Here is a 13347-nt window from a genome sequence, read left to right as displayed (position 1 = left end):
GAGAACAGATAAACAGACAAACCTACCGTGCGCGGTGGATTACTGGGTAAGTATAAGAGACAGTTACTGGGTAATAAAACACATACAAGCGTTAGTTGGCGTCCTACACTAGCTGCGTAGAGCGTATCGTTTTTTTACGCTCTCAATGAGCGTTGTTGGCTCTCTTGTTCTATTTATACTCTTTGATTAAACATAAAGCTTGGTTTCCATAGAATCGCTGCACGCTATCGCCGACTGTTTTCGTTGATGCTGATTGGTCGGTCGAATTGGGGAGCCTTTCTGAGTCCTGACATGCTACTCAGTACAATTGCACTGAAAACGCTGTAGCGACAGTGTAGCGATTTTAAGAAAACCAGGCTTAATAGGAAATGATAAGATTTTGACGCAGTTGTAAAAGATTTTATGGAAAATCTGGCTTGGCTGTAGAGGCACTCAGCTGTATTAACCACTTGTTGGTGGCTGCCCGATAACAAAGCGTGTCGCGTGGTACCGTGACATAGCATCGTGGTAATCTGGAGCCTTGACAGTTTTATCAGTATTGTTTTATTAGTTAAATATCAATTGAATACCAACGTGTGAAATCAAATAGAATAATGATGATGTCATCATTATTAAATCAATAAATAACAATGCCAATGTTTATGATTTGTTTTGAACTGCATCTAATATAACACGATACCAAAGTATACAATAACAAAATGCAGTTGAAGGATTTAAAAGTTATTACGTCATCGATTTTAATTCTAATGTATGGATTTTAATTCTAAGGTAAGCTTATTTTTTGTATCTCGTATTTGTATATACTGTAATTTTATCTTTTTTTTGTGATTATGTGTTAGTTTTATTTTATACTGTTATTTTGCAACTTCAATGACAACACGGCCTTGTAGAATAACACCCTCTGGGTGAAACAAGCTTTCCGTGTAAAAATAAAGTTTTAATAATAATAATAATAATTTCCACTGAATTGTTAAGGTACCATCTACTGCTCCTTATTAGTTGTTTGTCTTTTTATCGTGCAACCTTTAGATACCCTGTTAAAGGACAGATAGTAAATCATGAAATTCTGAAAACCCTAAAAATTCAACTAAAACAGTGCATAGCTAATAATATGCAACATGATAAAATAAGTACTTCCAATAATGCAGATTAAAACAATCCAGTTTTTTATGATTTACATTGACAGCCAATTAAAGGGCTATAAAGATTATAGAAACTAAGGTATCATATTTTCATGCTTCTGTTTAATAAGTAATAATTATATTGAATACAATTTGTTATTCACATTTTTGATTAAATAAATATTTAAATATTGAATATATTATTTTTTTAAGTTTAATTTTTTATCAATACAGATCGTATAAATTAGCTTTAACCTTTAAGTCTTGACTATTATAAAGATTAAAGCAGATGTTACACAGGAAATTTTTACGACTGTGGGGGGAAAATACCATAATCAGACAATGGCAGACAAATTATATGTTATGTATACTCCTATATCTAGTGTTTCTTATGTTACTAAAGCCTACTAATTGCATTTTTAAAATACTGGAAGGTTTCTTTCTACTGCGTAAAATAAAACTTGTGTTTCCTTTTTTTTAAGGTAGGTTTCTGCTTTGTGGCAAAAATGGCCTCGGAAAATGCCACAGAAAAACCGTTGACTGATTGATACTACTGTATGGGTAAAAAAAATGACCAAATGATAGGTGAAGTAAAAGAAGTAAATTTTTATAAACAAAAGGAGACAAAATATTTAAATACTGAATCATTAAATAATCTCAAATAAAGTATTTACCACCCATAGGAGTGCTGGTATTTTAAGCACAAGGGAATATACAATACTTATAATACCACTTAATATAACTGACTCATAGTCGTATAAGAATGTTGTAAGCACCATTGAATCACATAGCCATAGAAACTTACAAAATTCACTCAAAAATCTGCTATGTCAAGCAAACCCACTATGGCTGTTAAAGTGAATGTTTATTCATGTTCGGTGAACCATGTTAATTGAGTACCATTCATTTGTTTATGGCACTGTGACCACACTTTCAGACCATTTTATTAAGTGTGTTTACAGTTGATGTTTTTAATGATGTACCATCAAAGTATGCTGTGTTGCTCATGCCAAGAACTCATACTAATTAAGACAATTTTTTTTTAAAGTCTTTTTATGCCGCTTTTTAAAATACATTATTTGCGTTTATGCTGGAAAACACCTATAAAATCCTGTAGAAATCTGAAGATCTAGAGAGTAGGAGCAGTCAGTGTATTGGTTGTAGTTTTATACTTTCTTGAGGTCAGGGTTGGAGTCCCTTATGTACATTTGGCTTGTATCCTCAGACAAGGTACTTCACAAATGTTATTGTTAAGCCACAATCGCACTGGACTTTTTTTGGTAAAACTAACCAACACGTTGGCTAGTTTTACCATAATTAGTCCAGTGCGAACAGCACAGGAAGTTTACCTGACAGGAAACTTACCCAAGCCGCGCGGTTAATTTAACCGAGTCCCGCTTGCCCAGGAAAACTGACCAGGTTAGTTTTACCTAGCAGGAAAGTCCAATGCGAACAGCGCGAGCCGGGTAAACTTCCCAAGTCATCACAGTGAATGATCTTCCTCAGGCTGTGAGGCAATTACGCATGAGCTGTGACCTGGAAACCTGAAAGACCTGTCCAGAAACTTGGCGACGATGCTGGCCCATACACGAGAGTTGTACTTCATCCCCTCGAACCCTTGCTGGTGTTCTTTTTCTCCCCAAATCGCGACCGTGCGTTTCAGCATGCGTCCAATTTCGCTTCCTTTTTGCTGCATTGTTTTCTGCTGTAGATTTTCTTTTTGTTCCTTTTGCTACCGCATCCATTGTTGATACCCAAAAGCGAGCCTAGCCTGTCGAAATGCCGCGCGCGCGCTTTCGTTAATTGTTTTGCCACACATACCGGAAGTGAACGTCACGCGCCCCCAATAGTTGAATCTGTACGAATGGTTAGTTTCACCATGGCCTGTGGTAAAACTAACCACGTCGATAAATCCCAGTGCGAACGACAGGAAGTTTACCCATTGGAATGTTACCCACAGTCTCGGTAAAAATTCCCCTATTTTAAATCCAGTGCGATTACGGCTTTAGTCTCTCTCTACCTAGGAGAGTGTAAATTTGTAACTGGTAGGATGGTGTAGCATTGACTGTTTTGGGGGTGTAACATTGGAATAGTTAGGTTTTGCTTATTGGCACATCAGGACTAGAGTAGGTATCATTATCAGGAACCAGAGAAAGTGCACTGTATGCAAGTTTGCCAATCTTGTGACCAGGAATCGTGGTGCCTTGATTCTTACAGCTCTGTGCTACTTAGGAAATAATGAATTGACGGACTGAAAATGGATGTCTAGGACTGGAAATAGGCCTATGTCATTTTTATGAAGGAAAAAAGAGCCTCCTCCCTTCACTAAACTGGCCTTAGTAAATTGCTCGTTTTAAGAAGTTTTAATAATTATTTGTTTGCAATCACATGGTTCTAGATAAATAATTTATGTCAGTCCTTAAAGAACATCAATGCCTATAAATATCTCACATTATTACCTTGGTTATTGGATAAAACACTTATGTGCTACACATGCTCAGCTCCCTGGAGCAATTATTCCATTATTTTAGAATGTTACCATCAACCCACTGCATTGGCATTTAAAATAGCAGGGTCCCCACTTCTAATGATGGAAAAAGCACATGGCAACACTTTGAACATATTGTTGGACTTTAAACATCCCAGTTCCAATTATTTCAATGATTTTGATATCACATAAACATTTTATTTGTCTGGGCCAATTTGAGGTGAAGAGTAATAAAGGTCAAAGAATAAAATACCTTTTGAGAAGATTGTAAAACAGTTATGAGAACAGTTATATTTTGGATTACTCTGTTAATTATTACAAATATATTTTTTCTTTTCTTTGGGGGAATGGACTCTAAATAACCATAAGAACCCTTAATCGAATTAGATTATGGTAGCTAAGGGAACGATAAAAGCATTAAAAGCATACAAACAATTAATTGATCCATTAGTGTGTTTGTTTTTTTTAAAACATACTATAACAAATATTTTTTTCATAATATCAATATAACTTATAGAAAATAAAGGAAAATTATTTATAGTCTTCTAAAAACCTTCAAAGGAGACCTTTAAATACATTCATTATCCCATTCATCATCTACTGAAATGAAAAGATGATAAATTATTAATTCAGAATAAAGTTACATATTAGAGCGAATGAATACAGTCATTACACTCATCAATAATTAACATTTCCCCCCCTCCCCCTTTTATCTGAAACCTAATTAAGATGTTCAGGGAAAGATTGAGTCCATAAATCACCTTTTTCTAGCAAATTAGGAAGACGTGCAGAGAGAAAGGTGAAACTGATGGAGAATATACGATAGGAATTATGCCTTGACGACGATGTAACTCATCTTGTCAGCCGTAAATGTTTCTAAAATGGGAAGGGAATGTTACAAATCATGAGGAAAACAATGACAGTAAAAGTATTTGGAATTAATGGGATTGAATTAGGATAGAGAAAGTACCTTCAGTATATTGGAGAGTGAGATAATGTGTATGCCTTAAAACATCAGAGACAGGGAGAGTATCAACCAACAATTTTTTCAATACAATAAGGTTCTCAGTTCATAATGATAAAAATAGCTTGTTAGTCTTAAATAGGCCATCATGCAACAAGGTCTCTATTCATTTCACATTATTACAACCGGTTATTGTTTGAATTAAACAGCTATAAAACACATACTCAACTTCTTGGAGGAAATGTTCTACAAATATTTCTAGGAATCACCGGGAATATAGTTCCAACTTCCGGGAGGAGTTGTGGGTGGGGATGGTATCCATAATGCTGTACAGTAGCCACTATATTGTAATAATTAGTGCATTGTTGCCAATATGCTTTAAAAAAAAAAAGTATGAGCAAAGTGCGGAGCGAGAGACTTGAACACACCTCCTCAGGTTTGTCCATATTGATTAATATTGTTATAACTTTTTAAGATGCATTAATGTAAAAATAAAGACTCCACTTTGTCAATGTACATCACCTGGTTTGACTTTTTAAACTAGTAATGTTAACATTTTAACTTATTTTTTACCAATTTAATTTTGCTTTTACAGTATAATATTATGCTTTTAATTTATGAAATAAACTTTGCATTGAAATTGAAGTTTCAGACAGGTCACTTGAGAGTTAACCTTTCTACTACCGCAGTGATATATGAAGCAAGCGCTCAAGTTCACGACCTTGTGGGTAAAATCTAGTATGTTAATCTAATGTGTCCCAGGTTTGGAATTCTGCTTACTGTGTTTGTTTTCACCAGCACCCTAATGGGTTAAGTTAAAACTTAGTAGAAAGCACTTGGATTAAGCTCACCTGTTCCCTATTGGTCTTCAGTCCTTGAATCAACTTCAGAACTAGATGAAAACCTGAATTTTGTTATTCACAGGTGATGTCTTTTTTTAATTTGTTTTGAAAATTTTAATTGCTTCATTCATGAATGAGTACATGTTCAATTATAATACTATATTCTTAAGATGCCCATAAAGGGTTTGTTAGTATACACTACTATAGTATACTTATTTGTTACATAGCAATCATGGAATGTACAGTAGCAGACCTCACTGACTAAAGCTAGGGACTTAACTACCTTATATGACTGTCGGCTGACGAAGTCAACTCTGCGCTCCCTGTAAGCGTTAGGCGATGCAACACCATCTGCTAATTGTCGATGGGAGTCTGAACGAATCGTTGTTAAAATGATCCATTTGCTGTGCATCATGGCGTTGCATTCTCCGTAGAATCGCGTTGGCCGACAACTGTCAGTGGCAGTGAGTGTGCTGCTTTTACACTTGCTGCTTATTCTTAGTGGGATCATGAGGTGAATAAATTCACATATATAAAACTTTTTTTCATTATTTTTCATGCTGTAAATTTTCGTGGTTACTTTCCACACAATTTTTAAAAATTGTTTTAATGTATTTCCAGCAAATACACAGTGTGAATATTCTCGCAACTTTAATTAAGAAGATTCATAAGATATTTTATCATTTTCACATCATACTTTATTTGTGTATAAATTAAATTGTGTAAAAGATTAAATCCTAACTAATATTTATTTTATTATATTCTGCCTTTGGTATTAAATTCTTAATCAATGCATAGAGAAAGGCTGAATGCCTTTACAATTTGTCGTGATTGGGCAAATTGAAACAATAATTTCAGCCAGTTACACCCGGGTTTTTATGTGTTATCCATTCCTGAATGGGTTACGAGCTTTATGTTGCTCATTAACAGCTCAAATGTAATGCTTGTTCTAGGCTGGTTAATCTTTTGTCCTGAAGCAGTATGGTGTCAAGATCACTCAGACAGTAAAAGCCAAGGGTTTGTCTACTAGCCTAGGCCCATTGTTCTCGGCACAGTAGTAATAAATAATAGAACTCTTCTGTGATAGCTTTTGGGACCTCTGAATGAATGGTTGGCGAGGTTTTCAGTTTGTGTTTTGTATTCAGTCTGTGTTCTTGTCGTGGGCCTGTTGTCAGGATGTGTGTACTGATGATAACCACAAGTAAATATGGATATATATTGTTATGATATGGTCTAGTGTTGGAATTAGGATTCAGCAGAGGTCAATGTTCACTCATTCAGCGTTATGTACCGTAGGTGTTAACCGGATATTTAAATCAATCCTCATTTTGGAATAATACAAACTGACCAACTTGTACTGTTGGTAAGTAACTTTTGTATAGTACAATTTTGCTAAATAATTTTTATATTTTGTAATGTTAATGTTCACATTAGCAAGTGAATACAAAGTCTGGAATATCTCTCCAGTTACTAGTATTGTAGTCTCAATTGTTACTATCTAAATATTAATAACTAGAATAATACTATTATTATTACTGAAGAAGTATAATTCTACTATACTACTCTGATAATACTATACTACTAAATTATCAATCACTACAACTACTGCATTTACTGTGGTACCGTTTTCTACTACTACTCAATGAATGTATGTGTTAGCATCTACATGCTGTACTACTATTTCACTACTACCATTACCACCACCACAACTACTAAGGACGTAATAGTAATTACTATTACTAACCTATCTAGTCTATAGTAACTACTAGTACTAAGCACTAAAACTACATACTAACTTTTACTAGGGAGTAGTTAATCTTAATGTAGTTAAAAACATGTTTAACAATTTGCAAACTACAGTATGACTAGACATAGTTTGGGATTTAGATTACATAGTAGAGTATGGCCTTGCTTGAATTACTTTCGTGATCCCAATGGAATAGGCTAACAAACACTGTAGACTTCCACAGTTTTATATATTTAAAAAATATAGGCTCTCAAAAGCAAACTGAATATCTGGTTGCAACCAGTGCATTAATTCTATTTATCTATATTTCAGCCAGTCATGAATGGTGGATAATAGTTCAGGATGTTTATGTTGAGTATGGAAGTTTAATGATCGTTATAACTTTTAATTAGGAATCTGTTTTTGTATTTGGTTCATATTCAACCACTTTTGTTTGTAGAATTATTAAGGGTTCATCATTGAATTTGTGTTAATAATATTGTTTATTCACATTTATACAGTTGCTGTCCATATGTTCTAGGTATTATTTTTGTCCATTCAGGCTGTGTTCAGAGTTCAACAATGTAGTGATAACATCATAACATAATTCCATTAGAGGAAAGAACAATGAGACAAAGCCATACAAAAATGTCTTTGTATGGTAACATTAGTTTAACTATTAAAGTATTCCAGAGTTTAGGGCCACGAGTATTTAATGTTTCTTTTTTGTTTGTAAGTTTTAAATTCTATCTAGTCTAACACTATGGAAAAAGATATGGGTACCTTTAATGACAATATCCCATTTAACTAAATTTAAAAATGACAGATTAATTATGTGAGAAGATAAATCATCTTATTATAATATATTTTTAGATCATTAAAGTTTACAATCAATTAATTTTGTGACCTAGTTTAAGTAGCACGATAAAATATGAACAAATCTAAAAATAACCTATTTATTATATGATCTTTTATAATATTAATTATTACAAATTATGAAGAGGTCATTTTTGTTTTTATGTTGGTAACTGAGGAACAATGAGTGTGGAAATTAGAATGGAAAATGCTGCAACTCTCAGGTTTTCTTTAAAACGTGGTCCTATTCTCTCAAAGAAGTACTACCATGACCTAAGGAACATCATTCGGAAGAGATAAATTTAAACATTGGTTGATAATGATGCATGTAAGTGTTGTTCGTATTGAACACATGTTATGTGTAAACAACGCCTGTTGGAATTTTTGATGTATATGGAGAGCGCCTACTAACTTCTGGTAGTACCGCAAGTCGCACCTCTTTCCATTCCATACTCTTTGGTAGTAGACAGTTACTGATGAGTGTAGCAAGATAGCGTATACTTTGCTCTGCAGTGTTAATAACTCATTTTTTTTAACCCCATTTTAAATAGAATTGCTACTGACAAAGCAGATGTCTTATAAGTAAAAATATTTTAAATAATAGACTTTGGCCTTGATGTTTTATCAATTGTGTAGGCCTTGATATACTATGATGTCTGTGCCATAAAATTATTTATACCAGCCATGTAAAAACCACACACCAGTTATTTAATCTTTCCCAAGTAGGTACTTCTTATCTTAATTGTAATATCATCTGAACAAATCCATCCATATTTTTTTCTGATTTAAAAGCATCTGTGCAAAAAGTTAATACTATTATGCATTGGCCTGTTATATTGTACTTAATATAGTATAATTTGAATGTTATGAAATATTTGTATATTTTTTAATTGAATCAATAGAAATGGTCTCATAGTCATACGATTTATTAATTTTATTATCTTTATACATTTTATTGGTATGCTTTTATCCTTCTCCATTCCCATTGACTTACTTTACATCAAATTTAAAAAAAATGCAAAACAGTTAGTATTTTAAATCCAAAACAATATTATTTTCAATGTGAAAATACACTATAACCATAAAATTATCAATAGTTTAAATTATCCTAAAGGTTTTGCCAAAGTTTTATTGAAGAGAATAAAGATTATTTCCATATACACAAAGGGCAAATGATTTAGGTAGTGGTTTTCAATTGAAATGATATTTTCCAACTTTTTTGAATCATGAGAAAAAAAAAGTAAACTATACAGAAACTAACTCTTTGTCTTTTGTATGAATCAGATGAAACCACAAAAAGATAGCTATGACTGGTATTCATATCAATCAGTGATAATCATTGCAATTAGACCCTAGCTCACAGATGCCCAGTGATGAAAATAGGATGGGACACAACGAAGAATACAATGTGATTGTATTGAAACTCGCAATTGTAATTAAAAATTAATAAATTTGAAAAGATTTTTTATTTAATGTTTTTGTTAAAAATATTGAATAATTACAAACCAAATGAATACATGTAAAGTCTTAACTGCAATATAAATTGTGTAGCACCAGAAAACAGAACTGCTATATATTGTCACCAACAATTAGGGCCATACATTTTTTAAATCACTTTTATGACTACACTGAGGGAGGGGTATTACGTACTATGCTGTTGTGTGTAAGCTTTATGAAAAAGGGACGAAAAACTAAAGCTCTCAAAATGACTAAAAAATCAATAATCATTTTATTGTGTAATATAGAAGAGGAATATACTGACTTTAAAATTTTAAAAAATATTTTATTTACAAAGCAAAAAGTAAGGTGTACATCAAGGAGGATTATGGGTAGAAAACCTAAAACGTCACTAAAATTAACATGCTCAGTATTTTTCCTGTCTACATAACAAAACATAGAAAATATTTTGATGTAATTGATTATTTTTTCAATACTTCATTCTTTATTTGTTTTTTATTGTCAAAACAAGATGGTAAAATACAATCCACTGGGTGGTTGGACAGGATCTCAAAAGCGAACCTAATCACTATTGCATATGGGATTCTCAATCAACCGACTTCACATAAATACAATGCATAAAAATTTTTTTTTTAAACATATTTTTGTAATATTTTTAGTTGGTGACACAGTTTTGACTGATATATTCTGTTGTATATTTGATGAAATACTTTATTAAAGCACCGTATATTAAAAGAGCATCCTCTTTGAACATTTTCGTGATAATATAATCAAATCTGGCTACAAATATCTCTGCACTTAAATGTTTGTTGGCAAAGAAATCACATCACCATTTGTAATAACAGCATGTGTTTGTAACTCCCCTTTCGATAGTATAATATAATTGCATATATAGGTCAACTTGCAGAATTTATTTTTGTGCTGAAACCTATAAAATTCTTGCATTGCAATGGAAATCATATGTATAGAATTGATACCACAACATGAAGTATAGAAATTTAGAAAAGAATAGAATCATGTGATGAGAAATGAGACAAATGGCAATTAGAAGAGGAGAAAGGAACTAAAGCAAATATTTAATTTAGTTAAGCATGGAGGAAAGAAAGCAGGCCTAAGTTTTTGAGTTCTTGATTTTATAATATCTAAACAGCCACCACCTGATAAAGTTAACTATGTCTCTTGAATAATTTTTTTAGTGTGTAATGTTTTACCTACCACCCAGCACATATTTGCTCCTGTATATTTTTAGTAACATGACATATTATTATTTTATACTGTTTGAGTGTCTTGGTTTTTTTTTTTTACATTTCAGTTTGCTGTAATGTATTTCGCACCATCATTTAAAATAAAAGTAAAATTCTGAAATTCAAAGAAAAATTATAAATTTCTGCCAGGGGAAACATAATTAGAAATAATTTATTTTGCACTTTTTATAGATAAATTAAAAATTCCATAAAAGGTTAAAATGGACTCCTGCATCTAGGCAATGAAGCTAGGTTAATAACTGCGTGCTTTTTTTAGCATGCTTTGTAATCATCATAATTAATCAATACAACATACATTGTATAGTACCCACTAGGTACTTTGTAGCTTCAAGGAATAATGAATCTTAATAGTCATACCTTAATGGCCAAATGATTTAAACACCATGTTTCTCATGAAAGCGAGTCTTTTTTTCCTATACCTTTTTCAGTGAGCCTGCCGCCCACCAATTATGATGATTTCAGAAACAAGTAGAACTTTTTCTTTATTTTTATTATGCCTGCCGCTGCCTTCAAATCGCCAAAAAAAAGATACAGTAGACAGGTATTTTTTCTTAATGATGTAAATTTAAAGCATTTCCATCCCATTACTAAAGTTTACATTCACCAATAAAACTTTATTTTTATTTTCTCCTCCGTCTGGATGTTTTTGGCAAAATCATTTGTTAAAAATAAGAAAACAAAAATTTCATTTTTATTTATTTTCTGCCTTCCTGATGATCTTTAAATAAATAAATTCGTGAAATAAGGTATAAAAACAGGTCTCGCTCAACGGTTAAAAAGATAGAATGTGGATTATGTGTTTTTTTCTCCTCCCTTTCTTCATGCCTCTATCAAAAATATAGTATGTATACTCAATGTTTTGATTTCTGATGGTTTGTGTGGGTTTATGAAGTAAAGATCAGGCGACTTTTTATTCCTTGTTTCGCATACTTATTAGGGTTGAATAAAAATTTTAAAGAAATTTTGTTTTCTTATTTTGCAAATAATTTTCTTTTTATTTGAAGTCATCAATATTTACAGTCGGCGGGTTTGCTAAACAAGGTATGAAAAAAGTCTTGCTAAGAGATGACTAGAAAAATATAATTAAAATTTTGCGTGAAAGACTGGTTTAAAGATAACTACCATTGGGTTTTAATTATAGTCTGATTGCTCAGCTCCTTGAATAGCCCTCACATGGGGTTTAGGCGGCATAAGGGGCAATTCGCTACGTATCGTTACTGGCACTATACTCTGGCTGCCACTGCTCCCCAGGTGCCCGGCCAAAATTTTCCATTTCCAAATTTTAATTTGAAATAATAAAAAAAAATATGAAAAATTTAATTTAACTTGAATTTACAGATGCATTAAGCCATTATGCTTATTGGTCAGATTTAGTCAATAGAGGCCTTAGTGCTATCATGATTCGAGTATGATTCCCAAAATTTTCCCCATTAGAAAAAATAAATCAAGCCTTATTTTAGAGTACTATACAGTACATTGTTCTTCTACATGGCCTTTAAAACATGCATATAATATTTACTAAAAAAACAAATTATAATTCAGTATTTGTATTTAAAATTTAATCTATTTGCATGTTTATGTCATTTGTTGTATTAAGTTTGAAATTTATTACCAGATGGCGGGAAAGAAAAACCACAATAAAAATACGAAAACCATATTATTTGCTATTAAGTTGACGAGGAACCCTTGTGTACGCGGGATGTTTTTTGAGTATATTCCATATTGCAGGCCTTGTCCTATTTCCTGTATTGCCAATTGAGGATATAAGAACACATGGGTTTGACTTCTATAATACTTAGTAGCAATTTACCTAAATAGAGTACTTTAACACCACATGGAAGGAATTCCCCAATGAATTACTTTGTAAATTTGATTCAATTCCAATACCTTAATTTCTAAAGTGTAAGTTTGTCTTTTGATGTGTACATTTAAAAAGGTGGGTCTTTCAAGGGTGTTGTTTCGAAAACACTCAAAACCATCTCAAAAACAAGTTTCATATGCCTTAGTTTCTGTTTTCATATTTGATACTTGAAAAACATGCTTAGGCATTCAAAAGAAAGACCTCGCAAGTACAGACCCACATAATTTTTAATTACAAATATGTTTTGATGCATAAAGCATTATACTTGTAGCCTAATCTAGGTTCACTAGCTGTTGTGTAGGCGTCTAGCATTCAGATCGTAGAAAATTGATAATCATCAAATTTTTTTTTTTTAATTCTTCAAGTTGGTACAGGCATATTAAAATGTAATCCTGAAGAACACCCAATAAAGGTTGAAAATCGAGAACCATAAAAAATAAAAGGAAGTGTAGTTTGCAGCACATGCTAGACTGGTTTCAGGCTATTATAATGTGTTACCATATCTTTTAGTGTTACGCATATCTTTACTGCATGCATATAAATTGTACCATCTTTAAGCAGGGTTAATATTTGCTCTTGTGAAGACTAGTAGCAGTAGGGATATATTGGGAGTCTACAACATTTGAGGCTTTGCATCCCAAAATCAGCGGGAGGTAAAAAAAAGGGGAAAAAAAGAGAGAAAAAAAAAAATGATAGCCCAGAATGCCTCAAATGTTATGTTCGGGCGTCTAGAACACAAAAATTTTGCGGGGGCATGCCCCGGACCC

General features: G+C 32.6%; 1 protein-coding gene across 5 annotated transcripts in view; it reads left to right on the top strand.

Moving 5' to 3' along the window:
• LOC117115036 (membrane-associated guanylate kinase, WW and PDZ domain-containing protein 2-like) overlaps positions 1–13347 on the top strand; it is a 118677-nt gene that overhangs the window by 13623 nt on the left and 91707 nt on the right. Inside the window, exon 1 of one of the 5 annotated variants that reach the window (XM_033258683.1) lies at positions 6533–6778. The exons of the other annotated variants lie outside the window; for them this stretch is intronic. The gene's annotated coding sequence lies outside the window, so the exon portion shown is untranslated. Of the gene's footprint in view, positions 1–6532; positions 6779–13347 lie in introns of those variants that run through there. 5 annotated transcript variants of the gene reach the window in all.

Source organism: Anneissia japonica, unplaced genomic scaffold, assembly GCF_011630105.1.
Source record: "Anneissia japonica isolate Jap-2015-1 unplaced genomic scaffold, ASM1163010v1 scaffold24_len2511860_cov200, whole genome shotgun sequence".
NCBI classification, from domain to species: Eukaryota; Metazoa; Echinodermata; class Crinoidea; order Comatulida; family Comatulidae; genus Anneissia; species Anneissia japonica.
This window is presented reverse-complemented; position numbering and strand designations above follow the sequence as displayed.